Source organism: Pongo pygmaeus, chromosome 5, assembly GCF_028885625.2.
Source record: "Pongo pygmaeus isolate AG05252 chromosome 5, NHGRI_mPonPyg2-v2.0_pri, whole genome shotgun sequence".
Taxonomy (NCBI): Eukaryota; Metazoa; Chordata; class Mammalia; order Primates; family Hominidae; genus Pongo; species Pongo pygmaeus.
The window spans coordinates 100,512,447-100,530,870 of NC_072378.2; the positions used below are offsets into that span (position 1 = coordinate 100,512,447).

The 18,424-nt window shown below is 38.1% G+C and overlaps 1 protein-coding gene across 5 annotated transcripts in view; it reads right to left on the reverse strand.

The window, feature by feature from the left end:
- Positions 1 to 18,424, reverse strand: part of ASCC3 (activating signal cointegrator 1 complex subunit 3) — a 377,366-nt gene that overhangs the window by 243,265 nt on the left and 115,677 nt on the right. The gene's annotated exons all lie outside the window — the stretch shown is intronic.

The window sequence follows — 18,424 nt, forward strand, 5'->3', positions numbered from 1 at the left end:
GACCCAGTGGGAGGTAACTGAATCATGGAAGTGGATTTTTCCCATGCTGTTCTCATAATAGTGAATAAGTCTCATGAGATTTGATGGTTTTATAAAGGGCGGTTCCTCTGCATGCACTCTTTGCCTGCTGCCATGTAAGACGTGTCTTTGCTCCTCCTTCACCTTCCACCGTGACTGTGAGGCCTCCACAGCCATGTGAAACTGTCAGTCCCTTAAACCTCTTTTTCTTTATAAATCACCCAGTCTCGGGTATTTCTTCATAGCAGTATGAAAACGGACTAATATGGGATCCCGCAAATAAGCGAGAACATGTGATGTCTGCCTTTCTGTACCTGGGTTTCTTGAAACTCTCAAAAGTAGAATTAACTCTTTCTCACTGGAACACTCTTTTGCTAATTCAGTAAAAATGTTCTGGAACAGCATTTCTCAAAGCGAGTTCTATTAATAATTGTTCTATGAAAGAATGGATCTGTGTTCAAGTAAGTTTGGAAAATGCTAAGTTTATAATGTTAAATAAATTAACCTTCCTGCAAAGCATTGTAATCTCTATTATATATATATTTTTCCCCCAATGTGCTTCCTCTTTTTTTTTTTTTTTCTTTTTTTGAGATGAGGTATTGCTCTATAAACCCAGGCTGTAGTGCAGTGGCACCATCACGCTCACTGTAACCCCAACCTCTAGGGCTCAAGTGATCCTCCCACCTCAGCCTCCTGAGCAGCTGCACCCCCAGCTAATTTTGTTTATTGTCTTTATTATATTAACATGAATTATGAATCACTCTTAGAGATCAGACTACATGACCATCTGCATATAGAATTCTGTCATTCATTCAGCAGCTCCCCAAAATATTGTTCTGCTACACACACACACACACACACACACACACACACTGGGCCAACCTGTTCTAGAGTATAATAAAAGTTTAAATTTCAAATATTTCTATTATTTTCATTTTCACTCACAAAGTAAGAATACAGACAAAACAAAGACCTCCGAGAATCATAAAACTAAGTAAGCTTTTGGTTTTACCAAAAAGCTAACTACTGGACAAACTACATGTATCAAGATACTTTACATGGTACATTTCACAATATTAAAATTCAAATTTACTTTGAAAAGAACTTCCAAACTGTATAGAAGTAACAAACCTTTTTTGTAAAAAAACAGTAAACTTTTTTTAGTTATGCATCTACATGGAAAAATATCAAAAAATATATATTTATGTTAACAGATATCATTAGGAGATTTTTAAGATTCATATATGTAAAAATCTTATTGTTGGAATATAATACAAAAGTAATTTATCAAGAATTTTTCTATTAGGTCTGGAACTGCTATTAAACAAAAAACCACTAGTGATTTAAAAATTGGTTTGAGTGAATGTTTATTTTCACTTGGCCAAAATTTTGTTGTGACAAATGGTATTTCCAAATAATTAAAAAAAAACTTCTTTGTACGACAAGTTAAAAATACAGGTAGAATACTTTTGTGCTTCTGAACTTTCTAGTACTTTTACATTTCTGTTTATCAATTTTCTTCCTTAGAGGTAACGTATGTTTCTCTATTTTCAACTGTTAATTTAATTTAACTTAAGTAATTCAGTAAAAGCTTGGAAGTTCGAGACTTATGAGAAAAAATAAACTTTCTTAATAATCTTTGAGATACATCTTAATCACTATTCTGTGATTATTTTGTCTGTTGTTCATTAGCATTAGAATAATAAAATTGTAACCTTCACTCAATAAAGTCAACTGGGCTTATGGAAACTCCCTTCTCTCAGTTCAAAAGTATAAAAAGACAAGAGAAGATATTTAAAATAGTAACGTTATACATGTATATACACTAAGGGAATCGAATGATGAAAATATCTGATTCTAAGGCTGGGCTTCTCTCAAAGTTTTGGGGTCAAACTGCTTTAATTTGCAGATTATATCATTGCCTACACAGAAAGTCAAAGAGAATTTACAGATAATCTATAACTATTAGTAAGAATACTTAGCAGGGTTGTGGGATATAATATGAATAAAACCAAGTGTTCTTATACTCCAACAACAGCCATTACAAAATATAAAATTTTTTTTAAAAATAGTGACAAATAATACAAGATAACTGGAAATTAATCTTTTAAAATGTACAAGACCTATGAGGAAATACATTTTTGAAGAGCTTTAAAAAAGACTTAAAAAGTGGAAAATATGCAACGCTCATAGATGGAGAGACATAATAAAGGTGTCAACTTTGTTCAAAGTATTGCAGAAACATAATTCTAATAAAAACCCAAACAGATCTTTTGATGTAATGAAAGAGTCCAAATTCGAAATTAAAATGTTCAGTAAGTAGCTATAGCTATTCTAATATATGAGAATAAAATAATGAGGCTGAATTTGCTTTATAATCAAGACTTATTCTAAAATGATAGTAATTAAAACAGTGTAGTCCTCAAGGAGGGCCAGAGACAGATACACACACACAAACACACACACACACACCACCAACAACAACAGCAAACACAGCTCAGTAATAGCCACAAGACAACATTAGAATTGAGAATATGGCAAAGATAATATCATAATTCACTAGAAAAGGCTAGAGAGATGATGACAAAATGGCTTTCTTTAGGTAAAGAAATAAAATAATAACCCTGCTCCTACCAAAATAACAATAAAAATCCAGAGAGACTAAAGACTTAAATCTAAAAAATAAAACTTTAAATCATTCAGAAGAAAAATGTGGAAGAATTTCATACACTTGGGATAAACTGGGATTTTCAAAAAAACACAATGAACAAAAAAGGCACAAACCACAGAAGAAGTTTATAAATTTGACTATCTTATAATTTTAAGTCTATATGGCTGAACAAGATAGTGTAGAAATCTTTCATCTTATTCTTGCTTATTACACCTAACAACCCTAGACAAAACGCGTGAAACAGACATCAGAAGATTCTGAAAAGTGAAAAAAGAAGTAGGACTGGATAGGGACGTCAGGACTCAAGGAAAGAGCTGGCAGGGAGTTCCTGGAGTTTCTTTCTGTGTATTCCAGACTGGTGAAGAAGCCCACAACTCAGAAAGTCAATGGGTGCAGAACTAACTCCCCAAACAAACAAACAAAATAAGACTTCTCTTTCTATACAAAGGACTGAGAGGGGGCACCAAAGAGAAACAGAATCTTTTCGACAACACCAGCCAAACACCACAGAGAATGAAAGTGCTCCTCTCCCAACTCACTGTGTGTGAAGACTGGCACTGATGGGTGGGAACATGTGTAAACAGCGTTATCGGCTACCACCCCACCCAGGAGATTTAAATAGGAAGCACTCTGATATCATAAAACTCAAAAAGTCCAGGATGCAACTGAAAATAACATGCCTACCAAGAGCCAGGAAAATATCAACTCAAATGAGACAATACATATAGCAGATGCTGACTCTGAGATGACAAAGATGTTGGAATTATCTGACAAGATTGTTATTTTCATTTTACTTTAAGTTCAGGGATACATGTGCAGAATGTGCAGGTTTGTTACACAGGTATATGTGTGCCATGGTGGTTTCCTGCACCTACTGACCCACCCTCTAAGTTCCCTCCCCTCACCCCCCAAACCCCAAAAGGTCCTGGTGTGTGTTGTTCCCCTCCGTGTGTCCATGTGTTCTCCCTGTGTCCATGTGTTCTCATTGTTCAATTCCCACTTCTGAGTGACAACATGCAGTGTTTGGTTTTCTGTTCCTGTATTAGTCTGCTGAGGATTATGGTTTCCAGTTTCATCCATGTCCCTGCAAAGGACATGATCTCATTCCTTTTTATGGCTGCATAGTATTCCATGGTGTCTATATACCACATTTTCTTTATCCAGTCTACCATTGATGGCATTTGGGTTGGTTTCCAATCTTTGCTATTGTAAATAGCGCTGCAATAAAGATGTGTGTGTATGTGTCTTTATAGTAGAATGATTTCTATTCCTTTGGGTATATACCCAGTATTGAGATTGCTGAGTCAAATGGTATTTCTGGTTTTAGATCCTTGAGGAATCATCATACTGTCTTCCACAATGGCTGAACTAATTTACATTCCCACCAACAGTGTAAAAGCATTCCTATTTCTCCACAGCCTTGCTAGCATCTATTGTTTCTTGGTTTTTTAATAATTGCCATTCTGACTGATGTGAGATGGTATCTCACTGTGGTTTTGATTTGCATTTCTCTAATGATCAGTGATTTTGAGCTGTTTTTCATATGTTTGTTGTCCACATAAATGTCTTCTTTTGAGAAGTGTCTGTTCATATCCTTTGCCCACTTTTTGATGGGGTTGTTTTTTTCTTGTAAATATGTTTAAGTTCCTTGTAGATTCTGGATATTAGACCTTTGTCAGATGGGTAGATTGCAAAAATTTTCTCCCATTCTGTAGGTTGCCTGTTTACTCTGATGATAGTTTCTTCTGCTGTGCAGAAGCTCTTTAGTTTAATTAGATCCCATTTGTCAATTTTGGCTTTTGTCGCAATTGCTTTTGGCATTTTCGTCATGAAGTCTTTGCCCATGCCTATGTCCTGAATGGTAATGCCTAGGTTTTCTTCTAGAGTTTTTATGGTTTTGGGTTTTAAATTCAAATATTTAATTCATCTTGGGTTAATTTTTGTACAAGGTATACAGAAGGGGTCCAGTTTGAGTTTTCTGCATATGGCTAGCCAGTTTTCCCAGCACCATTTATTGAATAGGAGATCCTTTCCCTATTGTTTGTGTCAGCTTTATCAGATGGTTGTAAATGTGTGGTGTTATTTCTTGTAGTATAGTTTGAAGTCAGGTAGCGTGATGCCTCCAGCTTTGTTCTTTTTGCTTAGGATTGTCTTGGCTATCCAAGGGTCTTCTTTGATTCCATATGAAACTTTTTTTTTTTTTTTTTTACACTGAAATTTGCTTTTCATTCATTTTTTCATTCTTATAATAAACGTGGTTTTATAAGTTAGTTAAAAAGTCATTTTCAGGATGCCGTAGTAAACAAGAGTCCCTTTTGAGCATTTCCTTAGTAAACGATGAATGGCTGCCGGTCAAGCTTGTTCTGGCAAGTCCTTCGCCTCTGTTCAGATTCAGAAGAATGGCATCAAATCTATGCTTACATTAGACTCAGGTTGTGGAACGTAGTTCTTTCAATTCAGGTTTAGGGAATTTGTCTGATGATGCTGAAAGAGTCCTGTTTGGGTGTTAAGAGGCCACAGAGCTAACCCTAACTATATGACCAAGGAAAGCCCGTGTTATCACATTGTACTGTAATTTCAGTGCATTAACTCAGAAAATGCACCTCGAGTGCCTCTTTAAAGGTGATGTTGTGCAGAAGGCACAGCATGTACAGGACAGAGATAGAGACAGAGGCTACTGAAACACTTTTTTTTTTTTTTGTTCACCTATTTGGTTGCTTGTCTCTTTCTTGGCTGGATCATTTAAACCCTAGAGTTCCAATTCTGAGACCCTTTGATTCTGTGATTTTCCCATTTGTCTAAACATTTTGCCAAAGCCTTCTGACATTATTATGAACCAAGTCTGTGCTGAGTCCTAGGGATGTCAAGGCTGACAAGATAGGTGGGGCTGCCTTTGGGGAATTTATAGTCTGGGGAGCTCTAAGGAGATAACCTGATACCTGCCAGGTAGATTATTATTCTGTGCTTCAGATGTTAGGAGGCTAAATTAAATAACAGTTTTCAAGTATTTTGAGCTCTTTAGAATTTAAGTCCTTCCATAGAAGTAATTATATTACTTTCCAAATCCTAATGACACACTGTTTGAATTTACCTATGTTAACACCATGATTTGAATGTATGTGTATATGTATACATTTATACTATATATATATACACACACACACACACACACTTATATATGATATATGAATTGGTTGTGCTGTGCACTGTGTGCCTGGGGTTACATTCTCTCATTATCATCACAGCAAATATTAAAGCTAATACAAAATGTATACAGATTTGATTTATCAAAGTAGTCAAATTTTATCTAGTTAGTATTTTTTTTTTTATGTTTTCTTTTTTTTTTCTTTTATTATTATTATTATTATTATTATTATACTTTAGGTTTTATGGTACATGTGCACAATGTGCAGGTAAGTTACATATGTATACATGTGCCATGCTGGTGTGCTGCACCCACCAACTCATCATCTAGCATTAGGTATATCTCCCAATGCTATCCCTCCCCCCTCCCCCCACCCCACAACAGTCACCAGAGTGTGATGTTCCCCTTCCTGTGTCCATGTGTTCTCATTGTTCAATTCCCACCTATGAGTGAGAATATGCGGTGTTTGGTTTTTTGCTCTTGCGATAGTTTACTGAGAATGATGATTTCCAATTTCATCCATGTCCCTACAAAGGACGTGAACTCATCATTTTTTATGGCTGCATAGTATTCCATGGTGTATATGTGCCACATTTTCTTAATCCAGTCTATCATTGTTGGACATTTGGGTTGGTTCCAAGTCTTTGCTATTGTGAATAATGCCGCAATAAACATACGTGTGCATGTGCCTTTATAGCAGCATGATTTATAGTCCTTTGGGTATATACCCAGTAATGGGATGGCTGGGTCGAATGGAATTTCTAGTTCTAGATCCCTGAGGAATCGCCACACTGACTTCCACAAGGGTTGAACTAGTTTACAGTCCCACCAACAGTGTAAAAGTGTTCCTATTTCTCCACATCCTCTCCAGCACCTGTTGTTTCCTGACTTTTTAATGATTGCCATTCTAACTGGTGTGAGATGGTATCTCATTGTGGTTTTGATTTGCATTTCTCTGATGGCCAGTGATGGTGAGCATTTTTTCATGTGTTTTTTGGCTGCATAAATGTCTTCTTTTGAGAAGTGTCTGTTCATGTCCTTCGCCCACTTTTTGATGGGGTTGTTTGTTTTTTTCTTGTAAATTTGTTGGAGTTCATTGTAGATTCTGGATATTAGCCCTTTGTCAGATGAGTAGGTTGTGAAAATTTTCTCCCATTTTGTAGGTTGCCTGTTCACTCTGATGGTAGTTTCTTTTGCTGTGCAGAAGCTCTTGAGTTTAATTAGATCCCATTTGTCAATTTTGGCTTTTGTTGCCATTGCTTTTGGTGTTTTAGACATGAAGTCCTTGCCCATGCCTATGTCCTGAATGGTAATGCCTAGGTTTTCTTCTAGGGTTTCTATGGTTTTAGGTCTAACATTTAAGTCTTTAATCCATCTTGAATTGATTTTTGTATAAGGTGTAAGGAAGGGATCCAGTTTCAGCTTTCTACATATGGCTAGCCAGTATTCCCAGCACCATTTATTAAATAGGGAATCCTTTCCCCATTGCTTGTTTTTCTCAGGTTTGTCAAAGATCAGATACTTGTAGATATGTGGCATTATTTCTGAGGGCTCTGTTCTGTTCCATTGATCTATATCTCTGTTTTGGTACCAGTACCATGCTGTTTTGGTTACTGTAGCCTTGTAGTATAGTTTGAAGTCAGGTAGTGTGATGCCTCCAGCTTTGTTCTTTTGGCTTAGGATTGACTTGGCGATGCGGGCTCTTTTTTGGTTCCATATGAACTTTAAAGTAGTTTTTTCCAATTCTGTGAAGAAAATCATTGGTAGCTTGATGGGGATGGCATTGAATCTGTAAATTACCTTGGGAAGGATGGCCATTTTCATGATATTGATTCTTCCTACCCATGAGCATGGAATGTTCTTCCATTTGTTTGTATCCTCTTTTATTTCCTTGAGCAGTGGTTTGTAGTTCTCCTTGAAGAGGTCTTTCACATCCCTTGTAAGTTGGATTCCTAGGTATTTTATTCTCTTTGAAGCAATTGTGAATGGGAGTTCACTCATGATTTGGCTCTCTGTTTGTCTGTTATTGATGTATAAGAATGCTTGTGATTTTTATACATTGATTTTGTATCCTGAGACTTTGCTGAAGTTGCTTATCAGCTTAAGGAGATTTTGGGCGGAGACAATGGGGTTTTCTAGATATACTATCATGTCATCTGCAAACGGGGACAATTTGACTTCCTCTTTTCCTAATTGAATACCCTTGATTTCCTTCTCCTGCCTAATTGCCCTGGCCAGAACTTCCAACACTATGTTGAATAGAAGTGGTGAGAGAGGGCATCCCTGTCTTGTGCCAGTTTTCAAAGGGAATGCTTCCAGTTTTTGCCCATTCAGTATGATATTGGCTGTGGGTTTGTCATAAATAGCTCTTATTATTTTGAGATACGTCCCGTCAATTCCTAATTTATTGAGAGTTTTTAGCATGAAGGGTTGTTGAATTTTGTCAAAGGCCTTTTCTGCATCTATTGAGATAATCATGTGGTTTTTGTCTTTGGTTCTGTTTATATGCTGGATTACATTTATTGATTTGCGTATATTGAACCAGCCTTGCATCCCAGGGATGAAGCCCACTTGATCATGTTGGATAAGCTTTTCGATGTGCTGCTGGATTCTGTTTGCCAGTATTTTATTGAGGATTTTTGCATCAATGTTCATCAAGGATATTGGTCTAAAATTCTCTTTTTTTGTTGTGTCTCTGCCAGGCTTTGGTATCAGGATGATGCTGGCCTCATAAAATGAGTTAGGGAGGATTCCCTCTTTTTCTATTGATTGGAATAGTTTCAGAAGGAATGGTACCAGCTCCTCCTTGTACCTCTGGTAGAATTCGGCTGTGAATCCATCTGGTCCTGGACTTTTTTTGGTTGGTAAGCTATTGATTATTGCCACAATTTCAGCTCCTGTTATTGGTCTATTCAGAGATTGAACTTCTTCTTGGTTTAGTCTTGGGAGGGTGTATGTGTTGAGGAATTTATCCATTTCTTCTAGATTTTCTAGTTTATTTGCATAGAGGTGTTTGTAATATTCTCTGATGGTAGTTTGTATTTCTGTGGGATCGGTGGTGATATCCCCTTTATCATTTTTTATTGCATCTATTTGATTCTTCTCTCTTTTTTTCTTTATTAATCTTGCTAGCGGTCTATCAATTTTGTTGATCCTTTCAAAAAACCAGCTCCTGGATTCATTTATTTTTTGAAGGGTTTTTTGGGTCTCTATTTCCTTCAGTTCTGCTCTGATTTTAGTTATTTCTTGCCTTCTGCTAGCTTTTGAATGTGTTTGCTCTTGCTTTTCTAGTTCTTTTAATTGTGATGTTAGGGTGTCAATTTTGGATCTTTCCTGCTTTCTCTTGTGGGCATTTAGTGCTATCAATTTCCCTCTACACACTGCTTTGAATGCATCCCAGAGATTCTGGTATGTTGTGTCTTGGTTCTCGCTGGTTTCAAAGAACATCTTTATTTCTGCCTTCATTTCGTTATGTACCCAGTAGTCATTCAGGAGCAGGTTGTTCAGTTTCCACGTAGTTGAGCGGTTTTGAGTGAGATTCTTAATCCTGAGTTCTAGCTTGATTGCACTGTGATCTGAGAGACAGTTTGTTACAATTTCTGTTCTTTTACATTTATTGAGGAGAGCTTTACTTCCAAGGATATGGTCAATTTTGGAATAGGTGTGGTGTGGTGCTAAAAAAATGTGTATTCTGTTGATTTGGGGTGGACAGTTCTGTAGATGTCTATTAGGTCTGCTTGGTGCAGAGCTGAGTTCAATTCCTGGGTATCCTTGTTGACTTTCTGTCTCGTTGATCTGTCTAATGTTGACAGTGGGGTGTTAAAGTCTCCCATTATTAATGTGTGGGAGTCTAAGTCTCTTTGTAGGTCACTCAGGACTTGCTTTATGAATCTGGGTGCTCCTGTATTGGGTGCATATATATTTAGGATAGTTAGCTCTTCTTGTTGAATTAATCCCTTTACCATTATGTAATGGCCTTCTTTGTCTCTTTTGATCTTTGTTGGTTTAAAGTCTGTTTTATCAGAGACTAGGATTGCAACCCCTGCCTTTTTTTGTTTTCCATTTGCTTGGTAGATCTTCCTCCATCCTTTTATTTTGAGCCTATGTGTGTCTCTGCACGTGAGATGGGTTTCCTGAATACAGCACACTGATGGGTCTTGAGTCTTTATCCAATTTGCCAGTCTGTGTCTTTTAATTGGAGCATTTAGTCCATTTACATTTAAAGTTAATATTGTTATGTGTGAATTTGATCCTGTCATTATGATGTTAGCTGGATATTTTGCTCGTTAGTTGATGCAGTCTCTTCCTAGTCTCGATGTTCTTTACATTTCGGTATGATTTTGCAGTGGCTGGTACCGGTTGTGCCTTTCCATGTTTAGCGCTTCCTTCAGGAGCTCTTTTAGGGCAGGCCTGGTGGTGACAAAATCTCTCAGCATTTGCTTGTCTGTAAAGTATTTTATTTCTCCTTCACTTATGAAGCTTAGTTTGGCAGGATATGAAATTCTGGGTTGAAAATTCTTTTCTTTAAGAATGTTGAATATTGGCCCCCACTCTCTTCTGGCTTGTAGGGTTTCTGCCGAGAGATCCGCTGTTAGTCTGATGGGCTTCCCTTTGATGGTAACCCGACCTTTCTCTCTGGCTGCCCTTAACATTTTTTCCTTCATTTCAACTTTGGTGAATCTGACAATTATGTGTCTTGGAGTTGCTCTTCTCGAGGAGTATCTTTGTGGCGTTCTCTGTATTTCCTGAATCTGAATGTTGGCCTGCCTTGCTAGATTGGGGAAGTTCTCCTGGATAATATCCTGCAGAGTGTTTTCCAACTTGTTTCCATTCTCCCCATCACTTTCAGGTACACCAATCAGACGTAGATTTGGTCTTTTCACATAGTCCCACATTTCTTGGAGGCTTTGCTCGTTTCTTTTTATTCTTTTTTCTCTAAACTTCCCTTCTCGCTTCATTTCATTCATTTCATCTTCCAGGGCTGATACCCTTTCTTCCATTTGATCGCATCGGCTCCTGAGGCTTCTGCATTCTTCACGTAGTTCTCGAGCCTTGGTTTTCAGCTCCATCAGCTCCTTTAAGCACTTCTCTGTATTGGTTATTCTAGTTATACATTCTTCTAAATTTTTTTCAAAGTTTTCAACTTCTTTGCCTTTGGTTTGAATATCCTCCCGTAGCTCGGAGTAATTTGATCGTCTGAAGCCTTCTTCTCTCAGCTCGTCAAAGTCATTCTCCGTCCAGCTTTGTTCCGTTGCTGGTGAGGAACTGCGTTCCTTTGGAGGAGGAGAGGTACTCTGCTTTTTAGAGTTTCCAGTTTTTCTGCTCTGTTTTTTCCCCATCTTTGTGGTTTTATCTACTTTTGGTCTTTGATGATGGTGATGTACAGATGGGTTTTTGGTGTGGATGTCCTTTCTGTTAGTTTTCCTTCTAATAGACAGAACCCTCAGCTGCAGGTCTGTTGGAGTACCTGGCCGGCCGTGTGAGGTGTCAGTCTGCCCCTGCTGGGGGGTGCCTCCCAGTTAGGCTGCTCGGGGGTCAGGGGTCAGGGACCCACTTGAGGAGGCAGTCAGCCCGTTCTCAGATCTCCAGCTGTGTGCTGGGAGAACCACTGCTCTCCTCACAGCTGTCAGACAGGGACATTTAAGTCTGCAGAGGTTACTGCTGTCTTTTTGTTTGTCTGTGTCCTGCCCCCAGAGGTGGAGCCTACAAAGGCAGGCAGGCCTCCTTGAGCTGTGGTGGGCTCCACCCAGTTCAAGCTTCCTGGCTGCTTTGTTTACCTAAGCGAGCCTGGGCAATGGCGGGCGCCCCTCCCCCAGCCTCGCTGCCGACTTGCTGTTTGATCTCAGACTGCTGTGCTAGCAATCAGCGAGACTCCGTGGGCGTAGGACCCTCTGAGCCAGGTGCGGGCTATACTCTCCTGGGGCACCGTTTCCTAAGCCCGTCGGAAAAGCACAGTATTCGGGTGGGAGTGGCCCGATTTTCCAGGTGCCGTCTGTCACCCCTGGAAGGGGAACTCCCTGACCCCTTGCGCTTCCCGAGTGGGGCAATGCCTCGCCCCTGCTTCGGCTGGTGCACGGTGCGCTCACCCACTGACCTGCGCCCACTGTCTGGCACTCCCTAGTGAGATGAACACGGTACCTCAGATGGAAATGCAGAAATCACCCGTCTTCTGCGTCGCTCGCGCTGGGAGCTGTAGACCGGAGCTGTTCCTATTCGGCCATCTTGGCTCCTCCCTCCCCATATGAAACTTAAAGTAGCTTTTTCTAATTCTGTGAAGAATGCCAATGGTAGACTGATGGGAATAGCATTGAATCTATAAATTACTTTGGGCAGGATGGCCATTTTCACGATATTGATTCTTCCTATCCATGGGGATGGAATGTTTTTCCATTTGTTTGTGTCCTCTCTTATTTCCTTGAGCAGTGGTTTGTAGTTCTCCTTGAAGAGGTCCTTCACATCGCTTGTTAGCTGTATTCCTAGTTATTTTATTTTCTTTGTAGAAATTGTGAAAGGGAGTTCATTCATGACTTGGCTTTCTGCCTGTCTATTGTTGGTGTAAAGGAATGCTTGTGATCTTTGCACACTAATTTTTGTATCCTGAGACTTTGCCCAAGTTGCTTATTAGTTTAAGGAGTTTTGGGGCTGAGCTGATAGTGTTTTCTAAATGTAAAATCATGTCGTCTGCAAAAAGAGACAATTTGAGTTCCTCTCTTTCTGTTTGAATACCAATTTCTGTCTCTTGCCTGATTGCCTTGGCCAGAACTTCCAATACTATGTTGAACAGGAGTGGTGAGAGAGGGCATCCTTGTCTTCTACTGGTTTTCAAAGGGAATGCTTCCAACTTTTGCCCATTCAATATGATATTCACTGTGGGACTGTCATAAATAGTTCTTATTATTTTGAGATATGTTCCACTGATCCCTAGTTTATTGAGAGTTTTTAACATGAAGGGATGTTGAATTTTAGCAAAGGCCTTTTCTGCATCTATTGAGATAATCGTGTGATTTACAGATTACCTTTATTGATTTGCATGTGTTGAACGAGCCTTGCATCCCAGGGATGAAGCCAGCTTGATCGTGGTGGATAAGTTTTTTGATGTGCTGCTGGATTTGGTTCTGACAAGACTTTTAAAGTAATTATCATAAAAATCCTTCAAGGAGCAATTTCAAACACCCTTGAAACAAATTAAAAAACAGAAATGTCTCAGCAAGGAAATAGAAGATAGTTTTAAAAGCCTAATAGAAAGTTCAGAACTGAAAAGCATAATAACCTAAGTTAAAAACTAATTGGAAGAGCTCAACCACAGAATGTAGACAGAAAAATAAAGAATCAGTGGCGTCAAACATAGATCAAAAAAATCATCCAGACAGAACAGCAGAGTGAGAACAGATTGGAAAAGAAAACAAACAAAAAAAGCTAGATCTCATTGCCCTGTGGAATAATAACAAAAGATCTATTCCCATCAGCAGAATCCAAAAAGTAAAGGAGAAAATATGATGGGTTGAAGAAATAAAGGCTGGAAACTTCCCAAATTTGACAAAGGACATAAACCTGCAGATTCAAGAAGCTGAGCAAACACTCAACAGGATGAACTTAAAAGAAATTTACACCTAGGCAGCTCATAATAAAACTGTTGGAAACTAAAGATAAAGAAAGAATCTTGAATCTTTAAAGAAGCCCAAGAGAAACAACATATTAACTGTAAAAGAACAATAATTTGAATGGAGTGAATTTCTCTTCAGAAACCACAGAGGTCAGAAGAAAAGTGGCATACTTTTTAAGGGCTGAAAGAAAAGAAGGCCTGGCATGGTAGCTGATGTCTATAATCCTAGCACTTTAGGAGGCCGAGGCAAGAGGATTACTTGAGTCAGGAGTTTGGGAATAGCCTGGGCAACATGGCAATACCTCATTGCTACAAAAAATAATGATTACCGGGACATGGTGGCATGCACCTGTAATCTCTGCTATTCAGGAGGCTGAGAGGAGAGGATCGCTTGAGCTCAGAAGGCTGAGGCTGCAGTGGGCCATTACTTTGCCACTGTAGTCCAGCCTTGGTGACAGAGTGAGACCTTTTCTCTAAAAAATAAAAATATAAAAAAACGAAGAATAGAACTGACAACCCATGAATTTATTTCCAACAAAAATGTCCTTCAGGAATGGAAGTGAAATAAAGACATTCTCAGATTTTATGCAGAAAGGCAGCAACTGCCAGTAAGAATTGGAGTTTGGAGATTATTGGCCCAAGGGTATAATCCAACATGCATGACTATGGCTGCACAAAAAGAGGAGAGAAAACTACAGCTTCATTGGTGAAAGGTGCCCAAAATCAGAGCTCAGAGCTGGGATTCAGAGCTAGCAAAGTAGCTTGAAATTTAAAGCAAAAAGCCCAATGCCAGGCAGAGAACTAAACAGTACATTTATGGGACTTAAGCATATAATTTACATATATTCAGATAAAACTGCATATACAATATCTGCCTCTATCTCCAACTACTCTTTATTCCCACCCTTATCCCATATATTGAAATAATCAATAGGCTACATACCATAGGAAAAATCCCCTTGAAAGAAGAGTAGATCAGAGCAGTGTGACATCAAACACTGCCTGTGATCTGAGCTCATGCGTATACACAACACCCACACCCTGTCAACCACAATTGCTGGAGCTTTGATCTAGCAGAGTAATACAAAGAAAATTCAGATTTGCCTTTGCAATTGCTTGGGCCTAAGAGATGTGAACAGAATTTCCCTCTATCCTCAACCAAAAAATAAACAAAAACAAAACCTGAAATAACCTATCTCAACTCCCAAAGGTACACAGGTAAACGCCTCCCCCTACAAGGATGAGCAAACAAATATAAAAGAAGAGAACAATTTTAGAACTCAGAGCAAATGCTTTGCTTTAACACAAAGTTACTGCCAGGACAGGAGAAATCTTTTCTAAAATTTCTAACCAGTGTTTTCACTGATGTTCAAAGAAACACTGCTCAATGGAACCACTGAAAAGTACAGTGAATATTGTAAAATAATAACTCTTCATCAAGGATACATTTAGAGGGAGAAGTTTGAAACCAATGGTAGATATAGAATAATGTAAAATAAGGCTGGAAAAGTAGATAAGTGTTTTAACCAATGACAAATTTATGGTGTTTTTCAAAGTTGCACAAAATTGCTTTTTAGCTGTACACCAAAAAGGTATTTGTTGTCTATACCGTTTCTCCTAACAGTAAATCTTATAATTATGTGATTCTGTCTTGTAAAAGGAAATTTTATATTCAAACCTCAATAAAATCATAACTGCTGCTATACCTGAAGGTCCCTAGTGAACCACAAAATACATCACATCTCATATTATACTTAATTTATACAAGATTCTTAACAAGCTAGATAGTTGGACTTAATTCAATAAGCAATAAAGAACCAATGAAAGTTCAAGAGCAAGAGAGTAATATGATCAGAATGGCATGGCAGAAAATTTGCAAATGAGATTAATTTGCCTTCCTATATTTAAAAAAAGATTAACAATACGGAGAAAGTTAGAAAAAATCAAAAGGCAAATTTAAGATTATATTTAATTTAATCAATGCTGATTATTGGGAAACTTACTTACCAAAAATATATAACATGAATAATTAGGAAGCTTTAAAGAAATTACAAAATGAAAGTGAGGAAAGCAAGAAATTCAAACTCCACAAAAAAAGGTGAATATGTACATAATTCTCTGCTTTGCTTTATCTATAGCCTAATCTCAAAGGCAGTAACAGCAGAACAGTTTTTATTCTGTAAGAATCTGTGAGAAGGGTAGAAGAACAGGGTAAAAAGATTAGAAACTATATAGTTTCAGTTCTACAAAAATTAGCACCTCCAGGATTAGAGCAAGCACAAAAGTTTCAATTAATAAACTATTTCTGAGCCCAAGCGCATAGTCCCTGCCCTTACACAGTCAAAAATTACTGACGAAGGATACAGAGTCTAGCAAAGTGCAAAAATGGGCAAATGGGTAAGAAATAGATGTTCATAAACCTTTTGAAAATACATAAATCTGTAGGAGATCGGTCAGGGTGGTGGGAAAAATTAACAGTGAAAGACGCAAAACTTCTTGGAAGACGGGAGGTTTTGCAAAGCTTCGGGAGAGAATAAAAGCTGAAGGCAGCTAATTCTCCTACCCTGAAGCAGAGGGCAAAGGGTAGATAACAATGGAATGTAAGGGAACTTTAGATCTAGATAAATTGGTTTACTTATGTCTCCGGAAACCAATCTTTGATCATTTGTACACAGGACTGCTATCTACTTGGGGGGTCGACAATGTTAATTACCCACAAATTGTGTTTACTTCAAGCCTTTGTCATTAAATCTGTACTAAATAAATACAAACGTCCCCCACTTATTGGGGCTGCACTCTCATTGGCAGGGCTGCACTCTCATCAGTGATGCTAAACCATGCAGTCCCCTAGCCACGGTCTCAGGCAAAATACCTGTGTCTGCGTACTTCTTACATCCGTCGCTCAGCCAGAGTCTGCAGGACAGACTAGGCATAAGTCTAAGTAGATTTTTTTTGGTTTTACTTTCTGCTCCTGTAAAATGGAGGTACTACCCAGCAGGGTTCTTGTGAAGACTCAGGGAAGTTGCACATACGCATTTAGCATAGTGACTAACTCATAAATTGAATTCAAATGTTACCTCCCTTGTCTTTCCACAAACATTCTTACATTAGCATCAGTAACATAGTTGGATACAGGACAAGAGCAATCAAAATTTTACTTGAGAGTGATTCAGGTTTTTAACACTACATCAGGTCCAAAAGCACAGACTTTGTGCACTAGGTATTATTTTATGAATATAAATGAATGGTACTACAGGATTCAGGGAAGAAGTAAATACAGGATTTGAACTGGGTTTTAAAGACTGGGCAAGATTTGGACAAATGTCAATAGATAAAGGAAGATACTAAGAAAAAGGAGAAAACACATGAGGAAACTTACTAAAAAGCAATGTTCATTTAAGAAAACATTATTTGAGCAATGCTATTTCAGAAAAAGCAAAAATGGCCTGACTATAGTTTATATTGAGGAGCATCTGGGAGATAAGGTTGAAAACCGGGCTGGATGTAGACAATAAAAAGAATCTGATGTCATATATAAGGCACTTTCACCTATCATAGTAGTTTTCAAATTGTTTTGGCTTTGGGACTCCTTTGTAATCTTTAAAATTATTCAGGTCACAAAGAACTTTGTCTTTTTGAATTAAATCTATCAATATTTCTATTTAATTATTTATTTATTTATTTATTTATTTATTTATTATTTATTTATTGAGATGGAGTCTCACTCTGTCGCCCAGTCCTCCCTACTTCATGACCTAATCTAAGTCCAATTATCTCCCAAAGGCCTCACCTCTAAATACAATTACTTGTGGACTAGAGCTTCAACATATAAATTGTGTTTGGGGGTCGGGGAGATGATATGTAAACATTCAGCCCATATGTGTGACCTTATTTGAAAAAAGGATCTTTGCAGATGTAATTAAGGAAAGGTTGTTAAGATGAGATCATCCTGACTATGGTGGGCCCTAAATCCAATGACTAGTATCCTTAAAAAAGGGGAGTAGGGCAAAAGATAAGCAGGGGAAAAGGTCACATAGATGGAAGCAGAGCTTGGAGTGATGAATCTACAAACCAAAGAATGCCAAAAATTTCCAGCAGCCACCAGAAACTAGGAGGCATAGAACAGATACTGTCTCAAAGCCTCCAGAAGGAAACAACTCGGCTGACACCTTGATTTCAGACTTCTAAACTCCAGTACTGTGAGAGAATTAAGACTGTTGTTTTAAGCCACTGTAGACCAATGATAAAATTCTAAGCCCCTCAACCATCTGAATGGACCCCTCCTCTTAGCAAAGGCATTCCAAAGATAACCTGAAAAAATAGTTCAGGCCATGATGGGAAGTAAGAGCAGGACATGCCTCATTATACTCTCCTTCCTTTTGGAAGTACTGATAGAACAGACTTTTTTAAGTCTGATAAGAAACATTTATAAACTATTCTCACTGAATAGATTGGCTTCATCTGCATGATAAAACCTTGGTCTCCACATTCCTTTCTTTAGATAATAACTCTTTCAACGAACTGCCAATCAGAAAATCTTTACATCTACCTATGACCTGGAAGCCCCCACTTCAAATTGTCCTGCCTTTCCAGACCAAACAAATGCACACCTTACATGTATTGATAGATATCTCATGTTTCCCTAAAATGTATAAAACCAAGCTGTACCCCAATCATATTGAGTACATGTCATCAGGACCTCCTGAGGTTGTCACTGCTGCATCCTTAACCTTGGCAAAATAAACTTTCAAAATTGATTGAGACCTGTCTCAGATACTTTTGGTCTGTACTACCGAGCTTATGGTATTTTGCTATGGGGGCCCTAGGAAATTAATTCACACTCCAATCACATTTTAAATCAACATCCACCCATTGTTTAAAAAGTTCTATTATCTATTTTCCATCAAACTATGAATTTTTCCATTAATATCTGGTCATCTACTATTTTATTTTTTTAAAAACACAATGAACTTCACCTTACTTACAT